This window comes from Ranitomeya variabilis, chromosome 3 (assembly GCF_051348905.1).
Source record: "Ranitomeya variabilis isolate aRanVar5 chromosome 3, aRanVar5.hap1, whole genome shotgun sequence".
NCBI classification, from domain to species: domain Eukaryota; kingdom Metazoa; phylum Chordata; class Amphibia; order Anura; family Dendrobatidae; genus Ranitomeya; species Ranitomeya variabilis.
The window spans coordinates 581,417,976-581,432,856 of record NC_135234.1 but is presented as its reverse complement, the minus strand read 5'-3'; positions in this window follow the sequence as shown (position 1 = coordinate 581,432,856).

The following is a 14,881-nucleotide window of genomic DNA, read 5'->3' as shown; positions in this document are numbered from 1 at the left end:
CCAGGTCCAATGAGAATTATTTATAACTTTGCATCCCCAAACTAATTTTCATATCATATGGAAGGCCTAATTCTTTACAAATGTGTGATTATACGTGGGTTCTCCCTTGTTACAATACTAATTCCCATTTTGTTTGCAGGAAAATTTGCCTCCTATAATTATTTCTCATTCTCATGACGTCCCAGGGTATAATAACCATTGTGTCTTTGTGAGTTGACATGCAGACTGGGATTTAAAGCAAAGTACATGAGCTGAAAACTATCAGGGCAAACTTGGTTTTGATGGAAAACACAAGTCTTTAGTTTGGATCAGGATACAGGGTCTATACTGGAGAGAAGTGAATCTGTTAAGGGGAATTGAATTTGCCCCAAATAAAAAAAAAAATAAAACAGAATCTCCTGAATCCAAACTTCTTTGAAATTTGCTTAGTGCAAATTTGGCAAAATTATGGCTTCCAGCACAAAGTGGCTTTTAGACATATGTGTGACATTTAAAGCCTGCTTGCTACTGGAAGTCTCGGCACTAAGTGAGATGATGGAAAAGCCAGATGCACAAAGGATCGAAAGGAGGTGATGCAGCAGGTCAGGTCAGTGGCAAGGTGGGTATTTTTTTAACCTCGTGTTCAGTATGCTCATGGTTCTCTAAAGACCACAGAGTATAATAAGAATTTGCATTAAATAACTTTAATGAGAACTGAAATTTAAGGTCAAATGAACTAACAAAATAGACATTTGGCAGCTTCGTCATCACTACTATAAACTGTTTATGGCAGATTCACTCATCATTAATTTATACTGTTTACTGTCAGGCACCGGTCCTCCTTGACCCTGTCAATTTTAAGGCTTACTAGACACAGAGGGAGAGTGACTAGTGTTCGGGACCATCCTGATTTGGTACATCGGGTGATTGCTTTCACACTTTTTTTACATTGAAAAGATTGCTAACTTTTTATATGTGTGGCTATTTATTTAGTTACCGCAGTGTACCTACACATTATGTTTTTACTTTAGGTTATTGTAGGTTATATTACTGATTACGGCACATTCCTTCATCACTCGCACGTACTGTTTATGGCGGAGCAGTAACTCCATATTCCCGGTGTGGAGGGTAAATGTGTTATTTCTATATAGACAGGGAAGCATTGTAATATCATGTACAGTTCTGACAACGTTCATCCTAACTTCTTCACCCTTATCATACATCATAATGAGTTTCCAGTTTCATCATATCGCAGTATGTCAATAAGCGCACCATGGGGCTGCATGACAATTTATTTCATTCAATGTGTTACAATGAGATCTCGTATCAGATGGAGCTGCAAACACAACATTGTGGCGTTATGGAATACAACATGCATATGACATTTCACATTGGATCTACTTGGATAAAAGAATGGAAACTTATTTAAAAAAAAATCAAAGTTGGCATAGTGCTGTCGCATAACATGCAAATGCATTCTATCTCAAGTGATTGTTGTAGGATTCCAGCATGCCTCATGAAGATCCCCTTGGAAATTCTCCTCCAAACTCATACTACAGCCCTATCTATTTCCATGTTTTGTAGTCAGTCCCTTTAACTAGGTGATACTATTTTGCATTTACTTCTTACATTTTTGTAGAATATATTTATGATATTGTCATTTTGTATATGTATTTACGTGTTATTATTAATAAAATTGTACTTTAGATCATATTGTTCCTTCATTTTTCTCTATTGGCTTATCGTACTACCAGCTGTCTGCTAATTAGGATTTCACCAAAAATATCCTCAGGATAGTTATAGGCCCCAAAGGTCACACCGCTACTTATCAAAATATTATACTGTATTCTATTGAGATGTCAGGACAGAAAAATCTACAAATGGTTTCAAAATATCTCCCATATAGAAGGGTGGTGATCGCCAAGATAGTAATAAGATATCTGCACATTATTGTGCTCTGCTAGTGGAGAATCCCTAGTAAAATACCCTTTTAAAGGGAACCTGAGAGGTGATTCATGCTGTCCAAACCAAGGGCAGCATGAATCAGAGCTTGGTGGCAGCATTCCAGAAAAATTAGGTTGAAAATCTGGTCAGGGACCTTAAACAAAGTTCACACTAGTCCGGTGTCGACATTTGCCCTTACCTTTGCAGATGATTGACAGGTCTCTATGTGTTTAATTACCAGAAAATCTGTCAGTCACCTGGAGCAACACTGGAAAAAGAGCGATGGATATTTAGGCTACATTTTTTAAAAAATGCCACAGTTTTTCAGAGGCAAAAAGACAGCAATCACACACGCAGACCCTAATTCATGCTGCCATTGGTTTGGGCAGCATGAATCAACTGACATGTTCCCTTTAAGGCTACATTCCCAAGATGAGCTTTTGGTGAGTTTCTGATGCTGCAGACGCTGCAGCTATTTTTTAAATAAGGCTACTTGGGTTTTAGTTTGCATTTTTGAATATGCGTTGTTATTGCGTTTTTGACACCATATTTTATGTCTCTCATTGGAGTGTCATGCTTTATATAAAGCGCCTTTGTCTATGTCAATTCATGGTTTTTGACTTTGCCAAAACTTTATAGATTTACTTACCTGCATTTCAGATGTGTTTCCCCCTCAGTAACACACTAAAAACACATGTGCTTTTATTACCTGCCGATCAGTTTACGTTGACTAAGATGAAAGCACAGTGAGCAGGAGACTTCTATAAATCCCATCCACATTGCTGGAACTGTAAGACACTGAGTTTTCAGCGCAGCAAAAATACGCAGGATCAAAAACGCACCAAAAGCATCATAATAATTATGCCTTATGCCTCTTATTAAACTTTTGTGTCAGTCCTGTTTTTTTAACAATGTAAACAACTGACCCACAATAAATTATTGCCATAAAACTACTGGTTATTTCTCCTGGCAACTGCCGGTGTATTCTGTTAGACAAGAGTCCTGACACCAGTCTCCATAAAGAAACATTGCTCTGACTACGGGGACTGCCGCAGAAAAGTGCTGCCCACATGCGGTACATGCATGGGAAAGGTACAATTTATCACAACTTCTACTCAATGCCAGCTCTTTGTTATTGGCGCAGGCCACTAGTGTAATATTAAGTCAAGTGATGCATGCTGTTTTTATGGGGAAAATCTCCCAACTGGCTGCAAGCTCATTTTGTATGTGATTTTCACTCAATTTAAACTCTGGTCTCCAGATGTAAAAGTCTAGAAGGTAAATCACTATATCACACTGTCTCTCAGTTTGTATTCTTGTTGGATAAAATGTATGATTCTGCTCTGCCGCTTCTATCCTGACAGATTGAAAAACAAACCTCACAGCTGTTCTTCATTAGGTGAAACATCCCTCCATGTTAACATCTTCCTCTTTCCTAACACTTTCTAGCATCTTCCTGTCTGGAATATCTATTAGTCTATATATAATGCCTCTCTCTGCCAAATATTAGCTTTTTTTCCCCCTTAATTGAACTAAAATTAGACACATACGTGCGAAAGAGCCGGCTTCTTTCCTTAGTCACAGTATGGCGGTGCAACATTTTATATAATGACAAATCTGTTGTGAGTTAATGACTTTAGATAATTTACATTTAATAGCCCCCCCCACATCCGGTACTACGGTACGACCCATGGGACCCCAATCTGGTTTATTTACTGAGGTGGGGTTATTGTTCCCAGGAATGTCACCTCCTAACTGTAGGTGGGGCAGGTTCCTAATCCACAGCATTGCTGCACAAAGGACAGACAGCTGGACACCATGAAGGGAAGATAGACATGGGTTATAACGGCTTCTGTCTTCTCAGATTCAGTCTATACAATACTTAATAAGCGAGGTGTAGGGAATTGGCAATGGCTATGCTTCTATTGGTAGAGGCCATCACAATCTTAGCAAATCCCGATAAGCTTTGTCAGTGATGCCATAGTTGTGGTACAAACTTGCACAATGAAAAAATGTCCCAAAAGGTGATTTATTTCAAAACATGAAAAACACAAAAAAAACATAAAAGAGGCAGAAAAAAAACATCTAATCATTAAAGCCCTTTTGGTTAGCAATGTGTGATATCACTTTTTTTATTACTAGCTTTGCACTGAACTGCAGGTAAACTTGCTCAGTTGTATTAACACATTGCTGTATTACAGTAGGCAACACATCCCTGCTACATTGCTGTTCTTATTATTAGCCTTGTTTGTACCACAGTGTCATATTCCACAGTCTGTACGTAGATTGTATTCAGCCATATAAGTTCATGTCCCCATGTCATTTGGACATTAGGGTCATTATTACCTAGCATTAAGTTTTAGTAAATCCTTCCAAATATATAGAACATATCTATCTATCTATCTATCTATCTATCTATCTATCTATCTATCTATCTATCTCCTATCTATCTATCTATCTATCTATCTATCTATCTATCTATCTATCTCTCTCCTATCTATCTATCTATCTGTCTGTCTATCTATCTCCTATCTAGCTATCTCCTATCTATCTATCTATCTATCTATCTCCTATCTATCTATCTATCTATCTATCTATCTATCTATCTATCCATCTATCTGTCTGTCTATCTATCTCTTCTATTCTATCTAGCAGCTACATATTCTGCAGCACTTCACAATTCGCAGAGTACATGTGCAAACTACAACAGCCATTACATAGGAACAAAGAAACACATAAGGTAAGGTGTTTTGCACTCCGGCCTTGATGAAGATGCTTTCCGGAGTATGATGCACCTAGGTCATTATGAAGTGACCACTGCCTAATGAATTAGGGGCATCTGTTATCTCACATGCACTGTTGCCAGAACTGTACTTTAGACTGGGAGAAGGATTAGATTTCTGGAGTGAGATATGCCCCTAAGGTGGGGTAGCTTTTCATGAATTTGATGGCTGGGCATAGTCACACCTTTTCCACCCATGTCCCACTTATGGTAAGGTCATATTGGTTTAGCTACCCGAGAATGTCATGTAAACGTCATATGTCTGAATATTTATGCACAACCTCTGAATTTGCACAAAAATATTGAAACTTTTTAAGGATTATTATGCCAAAATTCTGGTGTTTGCACCTTAACGAATCTGTGCCCTAGTTCTAAGGAAAGGAATGAGCTTCCTGCTCACAACAGCTTCCAACCTGGCAGCTGTCTGTCCTGCAGCAGTCCTGTACCTTTTCTGTATTGACTAAATATTCATTTTGCTGGGCTGTAATGAGGGCAAAAATATAGAAAAATACATTTTTCATAAACCCCTGCCATTATCGGGGAATAACCAGTCTCCTCACCTTCACGGCAGCCTCATCACTGTGTTTATCACTGAGTAACTAATGTGTTAAATCTGTTTTATGGGTCAGTTTGGTTATAGGGATACCATTTTTTTCTCACTATTTTGGCACAATAAAAACACTAACAGAAAAATACATATATATTTTGTTGCCAGATTCTAAGAGCCATAACATTTGTATTTCTCTTTCAACTGAGCTGTCTCATTTTCTGGGGAACATCCAATTTTTGAAGCACATACAACGTGTTGATAACTTTGTAATCTATTTGTGGCAGCTTCCTGCCTTGTCTAATAGTCTTCTGTCTTTCTCCCCATCTAGCGACACTGCTATTTCGGGTTAGGGATCGAACTATTGGTAACTTTATAATATATTGTGGTCTTTACTCATTACTTAGGTGTTATATATCCTTAGGTGGTTTATCTAATAGATGTTACATGGACTGGAGATGTTATGGGATTGAGGATCATGATGTTTTGTTTATTATTTATTTGGACTTTCTTCTTATCATATCTTACAGAGGGGTCCTTTAAGTTTGTATGTGGAAGAAGTGAAGGGTGTCTCTTATGTTACCATCTTGTTTAATATAATTTCCATATATTAGGATGTCTTTAAATTGTGCTTTGTACATTTTTTGTGTTACACACACTTAGTATTTGTGGTTTTACTATATTTTGTATAACAAAAATGAGCAATCCCGATATTGTTTTTATGTATCTTTTTCCAGTGTTTTGTTTTTCAAAAATTGATGTTTAAAATACTTTTTGGTATTTTATAGGATTTGACATCGTAATTGCTTCAGCAAATGAACTGCTGTACTGTACTACAGTTTGCTATGCCTGTCAGCGAAAACCTGATGCTGGGCCTAATAACAGTCTTAGGGAATTTTGCTGGACCCCCTGTTTCTATAGATCTTATTGTCACCCTACAATAATCTTGTGGGGGGCACAAAAGTCTTATTAGAGTTAATACTCTCCCTCTATCTTCTTTCTAACTGTTTAAATGCATTAATTGGCTATTGACTATAGCATGTAAGGAGTTAAATGGCCAAGATCTAAATTAGCTCTGATCCTGGTAGTTTCAACAAGGTGTTAGCTGAGACCGTGAACAACATTGAAATCCAGTTAGATTAGCAAACCTAACTTCCACCTAAGGAGTATCCCCAGCTACAAGATGGTAAAGCCGACTATAACTGCTGTCCGACACAAAACCACAAATAGCGTAAAACATCACAGTTTAATAAAAAGCAAACTCAGCTTTGTTGCACGAAGATATTATAAGGAAATGTCCCACTAAGAAAAGTACCAGAGTATATTTTATGTTGTCATCTCATGCCTGTCCAGAATATTTTCCATGGAAATGTAGAACACAAGCCATGCTAATTAGATTTATTTGTTTAATTGCCTTGCCTGTGACATTTTACTATTAAATTTGGTTTCCATTCAAGATAATGTTAATGATATTATAGTCCTTCACCTCGCCATCTGTTATTATGTATATGGCAGAACCACAGGCCACAGATGAGAAAAATACTAAAGTAACTCTATAAAAAAGACAAGCTTGCTTCTCATAGTAAAGATGGTAAACATCTGCCATAATATAACCTGAAAATCACCGGAGTTTAATATTTTTCCATTGAATATTATATGTATGTAACTGTATTATATGAAGTCATAATATGCAGGTATAGGTATAAATAATACCCTCCTACACTCTACAGTATAAAGTATAAATTATCTGAAAGTGGAAGACAGAAAATGCCACTGAACCCATGCTAGGCATCCACAATGGTGCCACAATATCTTTATACGAGATACTTAAATAATGCCAAATCTGTAAGTAGGTCAGAATGTGAGAATCTCTACAAACAGCTTCTACTGGAGCCTGATTCTATCTGAGTCTGTTACCTTTGTGAAGGAAAAGTGTTTCACTGTTAATGTAGACTAGACGGCTCCCAGATGCATGATCCATAGTCAATGTTTGATTGACTATGATTGATTGATTGATTGTTTGATTGACCATTGTGTAAAGTGGTAATAAGAGTCAGTTTAGGTTCCTCAAACCCTAATTACATGCACCATACAACACATTCCTGTGAAATTTTCTACATGTGCACATGATTCCATTTACTAGATTAGTATTTATCATTTCTGTAGAAGCCTACTTGGTCATGGTGGTTGTTAACATTTGTAAAACCTCAACCATTGAGCTTTCTATAAGTTTACTCACAATGCGATATTCTAAATTCTTATTCACTTTTATCCTTCCAATAAAATAGAAAAAATACAGAGTGCACATCTATGAGAAGGTTCTAAGTACCTATAATCACCTGACTACTATACTGGGGTAGACATGGGGTCGATGTCTTTTCATTAGTGAACGCTCTACAGTGATTGAAACTTCTCCTGTAGAAGTAATAGCAGAATCTAGAGACACAGACACATCATGAAATATAACCTGCCTGATTGTTCCAGGATAAATACCAACACTTTGCACAAGGATATAAGATAAGAACTATGTTAGCATCAAACTGAAGCATGATGAATAAAGCCACCTGAATGATAAATTGGATTACTTGACTAGTTTTGTAGCGATTATTTTGGATAATTTAATTAACGTTTCAGAAAATATAAAAAATATAATAGTTTTTGTTAACCCACATTTTTGATATGTCAGCATCACCATCTTTACTATTGACTGTAATAGACACAGGTTAACAACAGAAAAGATTGGAAAAGCAATTTTGGTACTTACAGATTCTTTTGGAGATACTTGTAATCATTTTTCTTATATAACTACATAAACATATTTAGCAAAACTAGGTAGGGAATTATTAAAGACACATGCTAGAGATGTGTAAGGATGCCATAGAGGGCCATTCTATACTTGAGATTTCTCTTCTTGAACAAGAAGCTAGGGCTGCTAAATAAAATCAGTTGACTCTTTGGTAGAGTTGGCCATTCCTCCGTGTGAAATAAAAATAACAGATACTATCCTCCCGCACAAGAACATGGGGGCTGGGTATCTCAAGACTTGCCAGACATTGTTATCCAACATCAGCACTGCAGCTAGAGATGGGATAATTGATTTGCAGGACTCAAGTCTATCGGCCAGGTCAGTAATCCATGGCCACTGAAAGTAGACCTGGGAATCTCTTTACCTCCCATCAATCCGGCCTCTTCTTTTGATTAGCCAAGCTGGCAGGATGTTGTGTGTGTGTTATATCACACCACAATGATAATATCACAACAGCCTTGAAAGATGGACCAAGAATGCCAGGAGGTACAGAAATTCGAAGACCTCTTGTCACTGCGCCCAATCAGTGGTTTCTGATGAACTGCTTCGCTCACACTCCTTTAAGATGAACTTCAGAAATCTGAAGGAAGTGTGAGAATTGCAGCACATTATTGGCTGATTAGCTGAAGTGCTCGCATTGCATAAAAATATCAAGCGAGCCCTCGGAGACCTGGTGCCGGCATTACTGGAAGCGTGCTCAAGCGAGAGGTGAGTATCTGCTTGTTTTATTTTTACACTTGGGAATACATTATTTAAGGAGGGAGTTGTCAAAGCAGTGAACAACCCCTTTATTTTGGAAGACTGGCATGTAATAAAACATGTAATAAAACATTTGTTAAATGTAATAAAACATTTAACAATTGACAACATGATCTGAAATGTGTGGCTCTTTACAAGTGTTATAAAATGTGCACAAAATGCACTTCAGGTCATAACTTATATTGAACAGAAAATAATACAGATCACCAGGATTGTTAATTGTATTTTCTACTGCTACAAATGACTTTTGAGACTGGATATAAAAGAACTGACAAATTATAAAAAAAAATTATATCTACTTTTGTTAATGCTTTTGAAGAGCTATTTGTAAGAAATTGTATCCTGTGAGTAGATGATTGTCTGCTGACTTAAAATACATTCATTTTTGGTAAATGCTCTCATTAGGAAACATATCATGCCATAGATGTGTATCAAAAATAGCATTAACAGCTTCAGTGTTTTATACTCATGGAAATGTTTCTAATACATAATACAAGCACTGACGCAACCACAAATGTTATTAATTAGGCATAATGTATTTGCATATGTTACTATAAGCTCTGATATTATAATTTTATAGCAGGTACCACTGTTGTTTCCATGCCTTCAGTCTCAATGAATATCAGCAGGAGATATTCAGCGTTACTTTACGGAACGTTCTGTCCTAGTACTGTACATAGGCTTGCATCCTTGTCTTTTCTCCAAGCACTAGAAAACAATAAAAGCTCCATGTCACATTGTGTGAACTTACCGGCTGCTGACAGTAAACTGTTTATTACTAAACATCTCCCTTCACTACACTCATTAGACAACTCGCTGATATAAAGACTGACGAATGGATGGTTTTAAAATTCTCAGCTTGTCTATTACAGCAAATGCAACTTCAAAGCGTAAATGCACCATATGTAGGAGGAATCCTTCACTTCAATGAGTCTTTCTAATAAAATTAAGGAAAATTCCACTTTGTCATTGATATGGAAAGGGAAACTATACATTTATAAGTTTCAGACTTAATTTTGCTCTTTTTTAATGATCTTTGTGAATGACCAAATCTATAACTGATGTTCAACATTCTGTCCGTTTTTAAAAGAAAATATTATTTTACACCATTTTAAGATTAGCAATAAAATGGGAAAGTTATGCATATTTTTGAAATACGTAATACGATGAACTGTATTCATCTTTTTTTACATCACCCATTATTTTTGTTCACATAAGCCCTTTTAGTGGTCATACAACCCTAAATGAGAAGTTATACTCTCATTTACACATATGCCAGCTTTTAGACATATATATATATATATATATATATATATATATATATATATATATATGTATATTGGCCTTGATTCATCAAGATCGGCGATTTTCTTACGAGTCTTGATGAAACAGGATTGTCTAACCATTGACATGCGCCTCCATGCACCAAACCAGAAGTCTTGCTCACCACGGCTCATCATAATTTATATGGCCTGTGGTGTCATGCCTCCACCGTACCCGAATCCCACTACTGCTCCACCAAACGAGGTCTAGCTTGGATAAAATGGCGTGAAAATGCCAAAAAATCATGAAAAGTTTTGCACAATTCCGAATTCAGGAGACATTGCTTTGATGAGATAATAAAGCACTTTTCTAGAAATAACTGGATATAAGTGTTTTTCTATTAAATGGATTAAATGCAGGTTTTCTTAACCATTGATTGATTAAATGGTTTAATTTTGTTACTAATTGCTTTGAAGTTTCAGTTCACCCAGACATGATATACAGTAGTTTCATTCCTGGACAGGCACCGCTACTCTGGACTTAGTACAGTGCCGAGTCTCCTGACAATAACATCAGGCTGGTGTCGTAAAGTGACCGCTGCTTCCAATCAGTGGTCTCTGTTCAGCTGCAGCCTTCACCTTTACAATTCCTCTGAAAAGGATGGAGGCATCACTCTACATTCAGCATGTATTTTTTGTATATGTACAATATATCCTTTTTCTTCTTTTCAAGAAGAAAAATATCCTTAGTACTGAGTGCAATTTTGTTTAAATAATGACGGCTTTTAAAGTGACACATTTGTATGAATCTCTGCAGTGATTAGTATTCAAGCTTTCAGGTCTAGTTCTTTCTGAATAGCGGTGTGTAAATTTGCACAACATTTGTGCTGGAGCAGTCACATGAACAGAGTGCTAATGCCTCTGTCCTTGTATAACTCAGGCTATGATAATAGGTTTTCTGCTTTTCCCAGAAGCCCATTTCTAGCCGCCTGCTAAACTGCAAGTGAACTAAAGAGATACCAGTCAGTCTGCCAATACATTACGATTTTAATTTGATTTTGGCAGAATGTATAAAAAACACTGGGAAATATTTCCTAAAATTGTTATCGTTGTAGGCTGCATTGCATAAGCAATCAATTAGATTGAATGTTCTTAATTTAATATTGGTCATCGGCTTGGTGTGCTCATTCAGAAAACCTCTTATGCAAGGAAGCTGCATTTACTGTATAATAAGCTTAAAAAAAATACAGGTGACTTGAATGGACCGTGTCATTTGTTTGCTTTTGTCATTTTAAAGGCTAATTAGATCCAGAATGTGAAATAAATCTAGCACATTAAGCAGGACATTACAGTGTAATGAAGATACAGTAAAATACCATATGTGGTAATATATGTGTATATACACTGAACAAAAATATAAACATAACGCTTTTGTTTTTGCTCCCATTTTTCAAGAGCTGAACTCAAAGATCTAAGACTTTTTCTATGTAGACACAAGGCCTTTCTCTCTAGAATATTGTTCATAAATTTGCTTTGTTCAGTATATACAGTATATACACATGCATACAGTCATGGCCGAAAGTGTCTGCATCCTTGAAGTTGTTCCGAGAAATTAAGTATTTCTCTCAGAGAATTATTACAATTACACATGTTTTGTTATGCACATTTCTTTCCTTTGTGAATAATGGAACAACGCAAAAAAAGAGGAAAAAAAAGGCCAAACTGTTGGAATCCCCAACTTAATATTTGGCTGCACACCCTTTGGAATAAATTGCTGCAATCAATCGCTTCCTATAACCATGAAAAAACGCCTATCACTTTTCAACTGGAATGGTGCTCCAGGTCGCTCATATTTGAAGGGTGTCGTCTCCCAACAGCAATTTTCAGATCTCTCCACTGGTGATCAATGGGATTTTGATCCAAACTCATTGCTTACCTCAAACAGCTTGGATTCTCTGTCACTCCACTCTTCGTCCAGACTCTGAGACCTTGACTTCCAAGGTCTAGTGTGAAGTATCCACAATCAATGATGGTTTGGGGAGCCATGTCATGTGCTGGTGTAGGTCCACTTTGTTTTATCAAGACCAAAGTCAGCGTAGCCATCTACCAGGAAATTTTAGAGCACTTCATGATTCCCTCTGCCAATAAGTTTTTTTGAGATTAAAATGTTATTCTCCAGAAAGACTTGCCACCTGTCCACACTGCCAAAAGTACCAATACCTGGTTTAAAAACAACAGTATCACTGTGCTTGATTGACCAGCAAACTCGTCTGACCTTAAGTCCATAATCTATGGGGTATTGTTAAGTGGAAGATGAAAGATGCCAGACCCAACAATGTAGATGTGCTGAAGGCTGCTATCAACGCAACCTGGGCTTCCATAACATCTCAGCAGTGGCACAGGCTGATCGCATTCATGCCACACCACATTGATGCAGTAAGTGATGCAAAAGGAGCCCCGACCAAGTATTTAGTGCATTTACTGAACATACATTTCAGTAGGCGAACATTTTGGATGTTAAAATATTTTTTTCAAGCTGGTTTTATAAAGTATTCTAATTTACTGAGATAATGACTATTTTATTTATTGGTGGTGAATGAGATTAAAGTGAAGTAAAGGCCATAAAATGATGAAGGAAACCCATAGCATCCTATGCCAATCTAGCTCCTCCACTCCAATGACCCCTTTCAGCAGGGTGTTTTGCATTTGAGCCATGGGAATGGCTGCAGTGGTCGCATTTGCAGTCTAGATTCTGCATATGTGTGGATGTGACATCATTGCAGATGCACAATGACCTGAGACTTGTCAGTTGCATTAAAGTTATGGCCATGAAGCGGAATGGGATTCTCCATGTAGGTAATGCTTTTAATTTGCTTTTTAATAATTATTTTATGCCATATACAACCATAGTATTATTTATTGATAACAGACAGACCATGACAAAAGGATAATTATCAAATTAATTGATCAATTTAAGTAAAAACAATACCAAGGCCCAACTCTGCTACCAAATTTAGCTTTTTCTCTGGCTCCATGGCCTAGGTGCATCTACACTCTTGTTGCTATGTTATTTAATTTAGGCCATTGAACAAGACAATACATAAAAATCAATAGATATGATGAAATATACAGTAGGTGAGGAGCTAGACTTATTTTAAACCTGAAAGATCATAAAATGGATCATTGTAAGTAATCACATAGCTCATGAAGTGGAGAAGTCATTGTACGTAGCTTGATAGCTCTTGAAATAAATGTTTCTAATTGGTAACCATAGAGTGCATAAGTGGAACAATCAGACTAGCTCATGAAGGATATCAGTGTGAGGATGGAGTATAACTTGTATTATTAACACGTATCATAGAGTACTATATTACAAGTAATAAGGTGAACTATTAACTGCTGAGGGGTAAGTAGAATGGTAGATTGTGGGGTGCTTTGGGGTAAATTAAGTGTTGTAACTAATGGAATAGTTCACTTTATGCATTAATTGGACACATCCGTTAACGGAGTAGATAATATTCTATCAAAAATTGCAAATTTATAGCCTTATACTGGTTTTACATATTAGATAGCTGTGGGCTAAATGGTTGAACAATGTCTGAGCGTTCCTGAGCTCTGTCTGAGAGAGCCATTATCAGACACCTCACAACAGCTTATCTCATTGGCGAATAAATTGGCCAATAACCTTTATCTCTCCTGACATCATCTGTCAGAGAGAAACAGAAGGTCTCCATACACAAAATATTATTGGTCAATCCCACTGAAATCGGCAGAATCAGCTGACTTTTATCTAATTTATATGGGGGGCGTTTAACCCTTGAATAAAGAGTGTGCTCGCCAACCTAGATTTTGCCAAATTGTGCATCCAGACATTCTTGGCAAGACTTAGGAGTACTAAATATTTTTAGCATTTTAACGGGATGCATTGATAGGCATCAGAGATATGTGATCAAGGTTGCATAGCAGATGCTGTGTCTCATAACGAATGCTTGATTTGAAACCAAATGAAAGCAATTTTCTATACAGTCAATAGTAATTTTCTAGATGTTTGACAATAGAGAGTTTCAGCGTCATTGCATTGGAAAATTGGAAAGCGCTTATTTTCATATTGATTAAGTGCAGGCCGTTGTAATACATAATTTTATGTTATACCATTTTCTAGAATGGGCTCAGCTTGACACTGAGACAACACTTTCAAAATACCTAGGCTAAGGGTATCCTGCTGTGTACAGCATAAAAAAGCACACAAGACTGTACATTCCCATACATAGGGCCATCACAAAATAATGTTTCATAGAAACCTCATTCTTGTAATCCAGGGCATAGCCAGACATTAGGAAAATGTTCTACAGCCTCTCCGGGTATAAGCTCTACATAAGTCCCACTTATCTTACACATAGGTAGAATTGATACATAATATAGAGTACGTAAGACAATTAGCACAGATCATTTTAAAATAAATACATTTACGCTGTAGTTTCAGAGATAGGATAATTTATTACTCATGGTATTACTCATCTGGGCTCAATAATAGAGATATCCAAGGCAGCAAAAGAAAAAATGGAACGCACTCACCAGTCTGATAATTCTGATCCTTTATTTGAACATGGACAAACTTAGCAGGGAGGGGTGTGGAGGATGACGGACGATGGCCGTTTCACGCACACAGGCGCTTCTACGGGTTAGGACCGTTGCGCAATTTGTCCTGAGTATGCTTATATTCAATATGTGGGGTAAACACTGTTTGAGTGCATGGCAGAGCTCGGAAGGGAAGGAGTGCCATTTGACTTTTCAATGCAAAA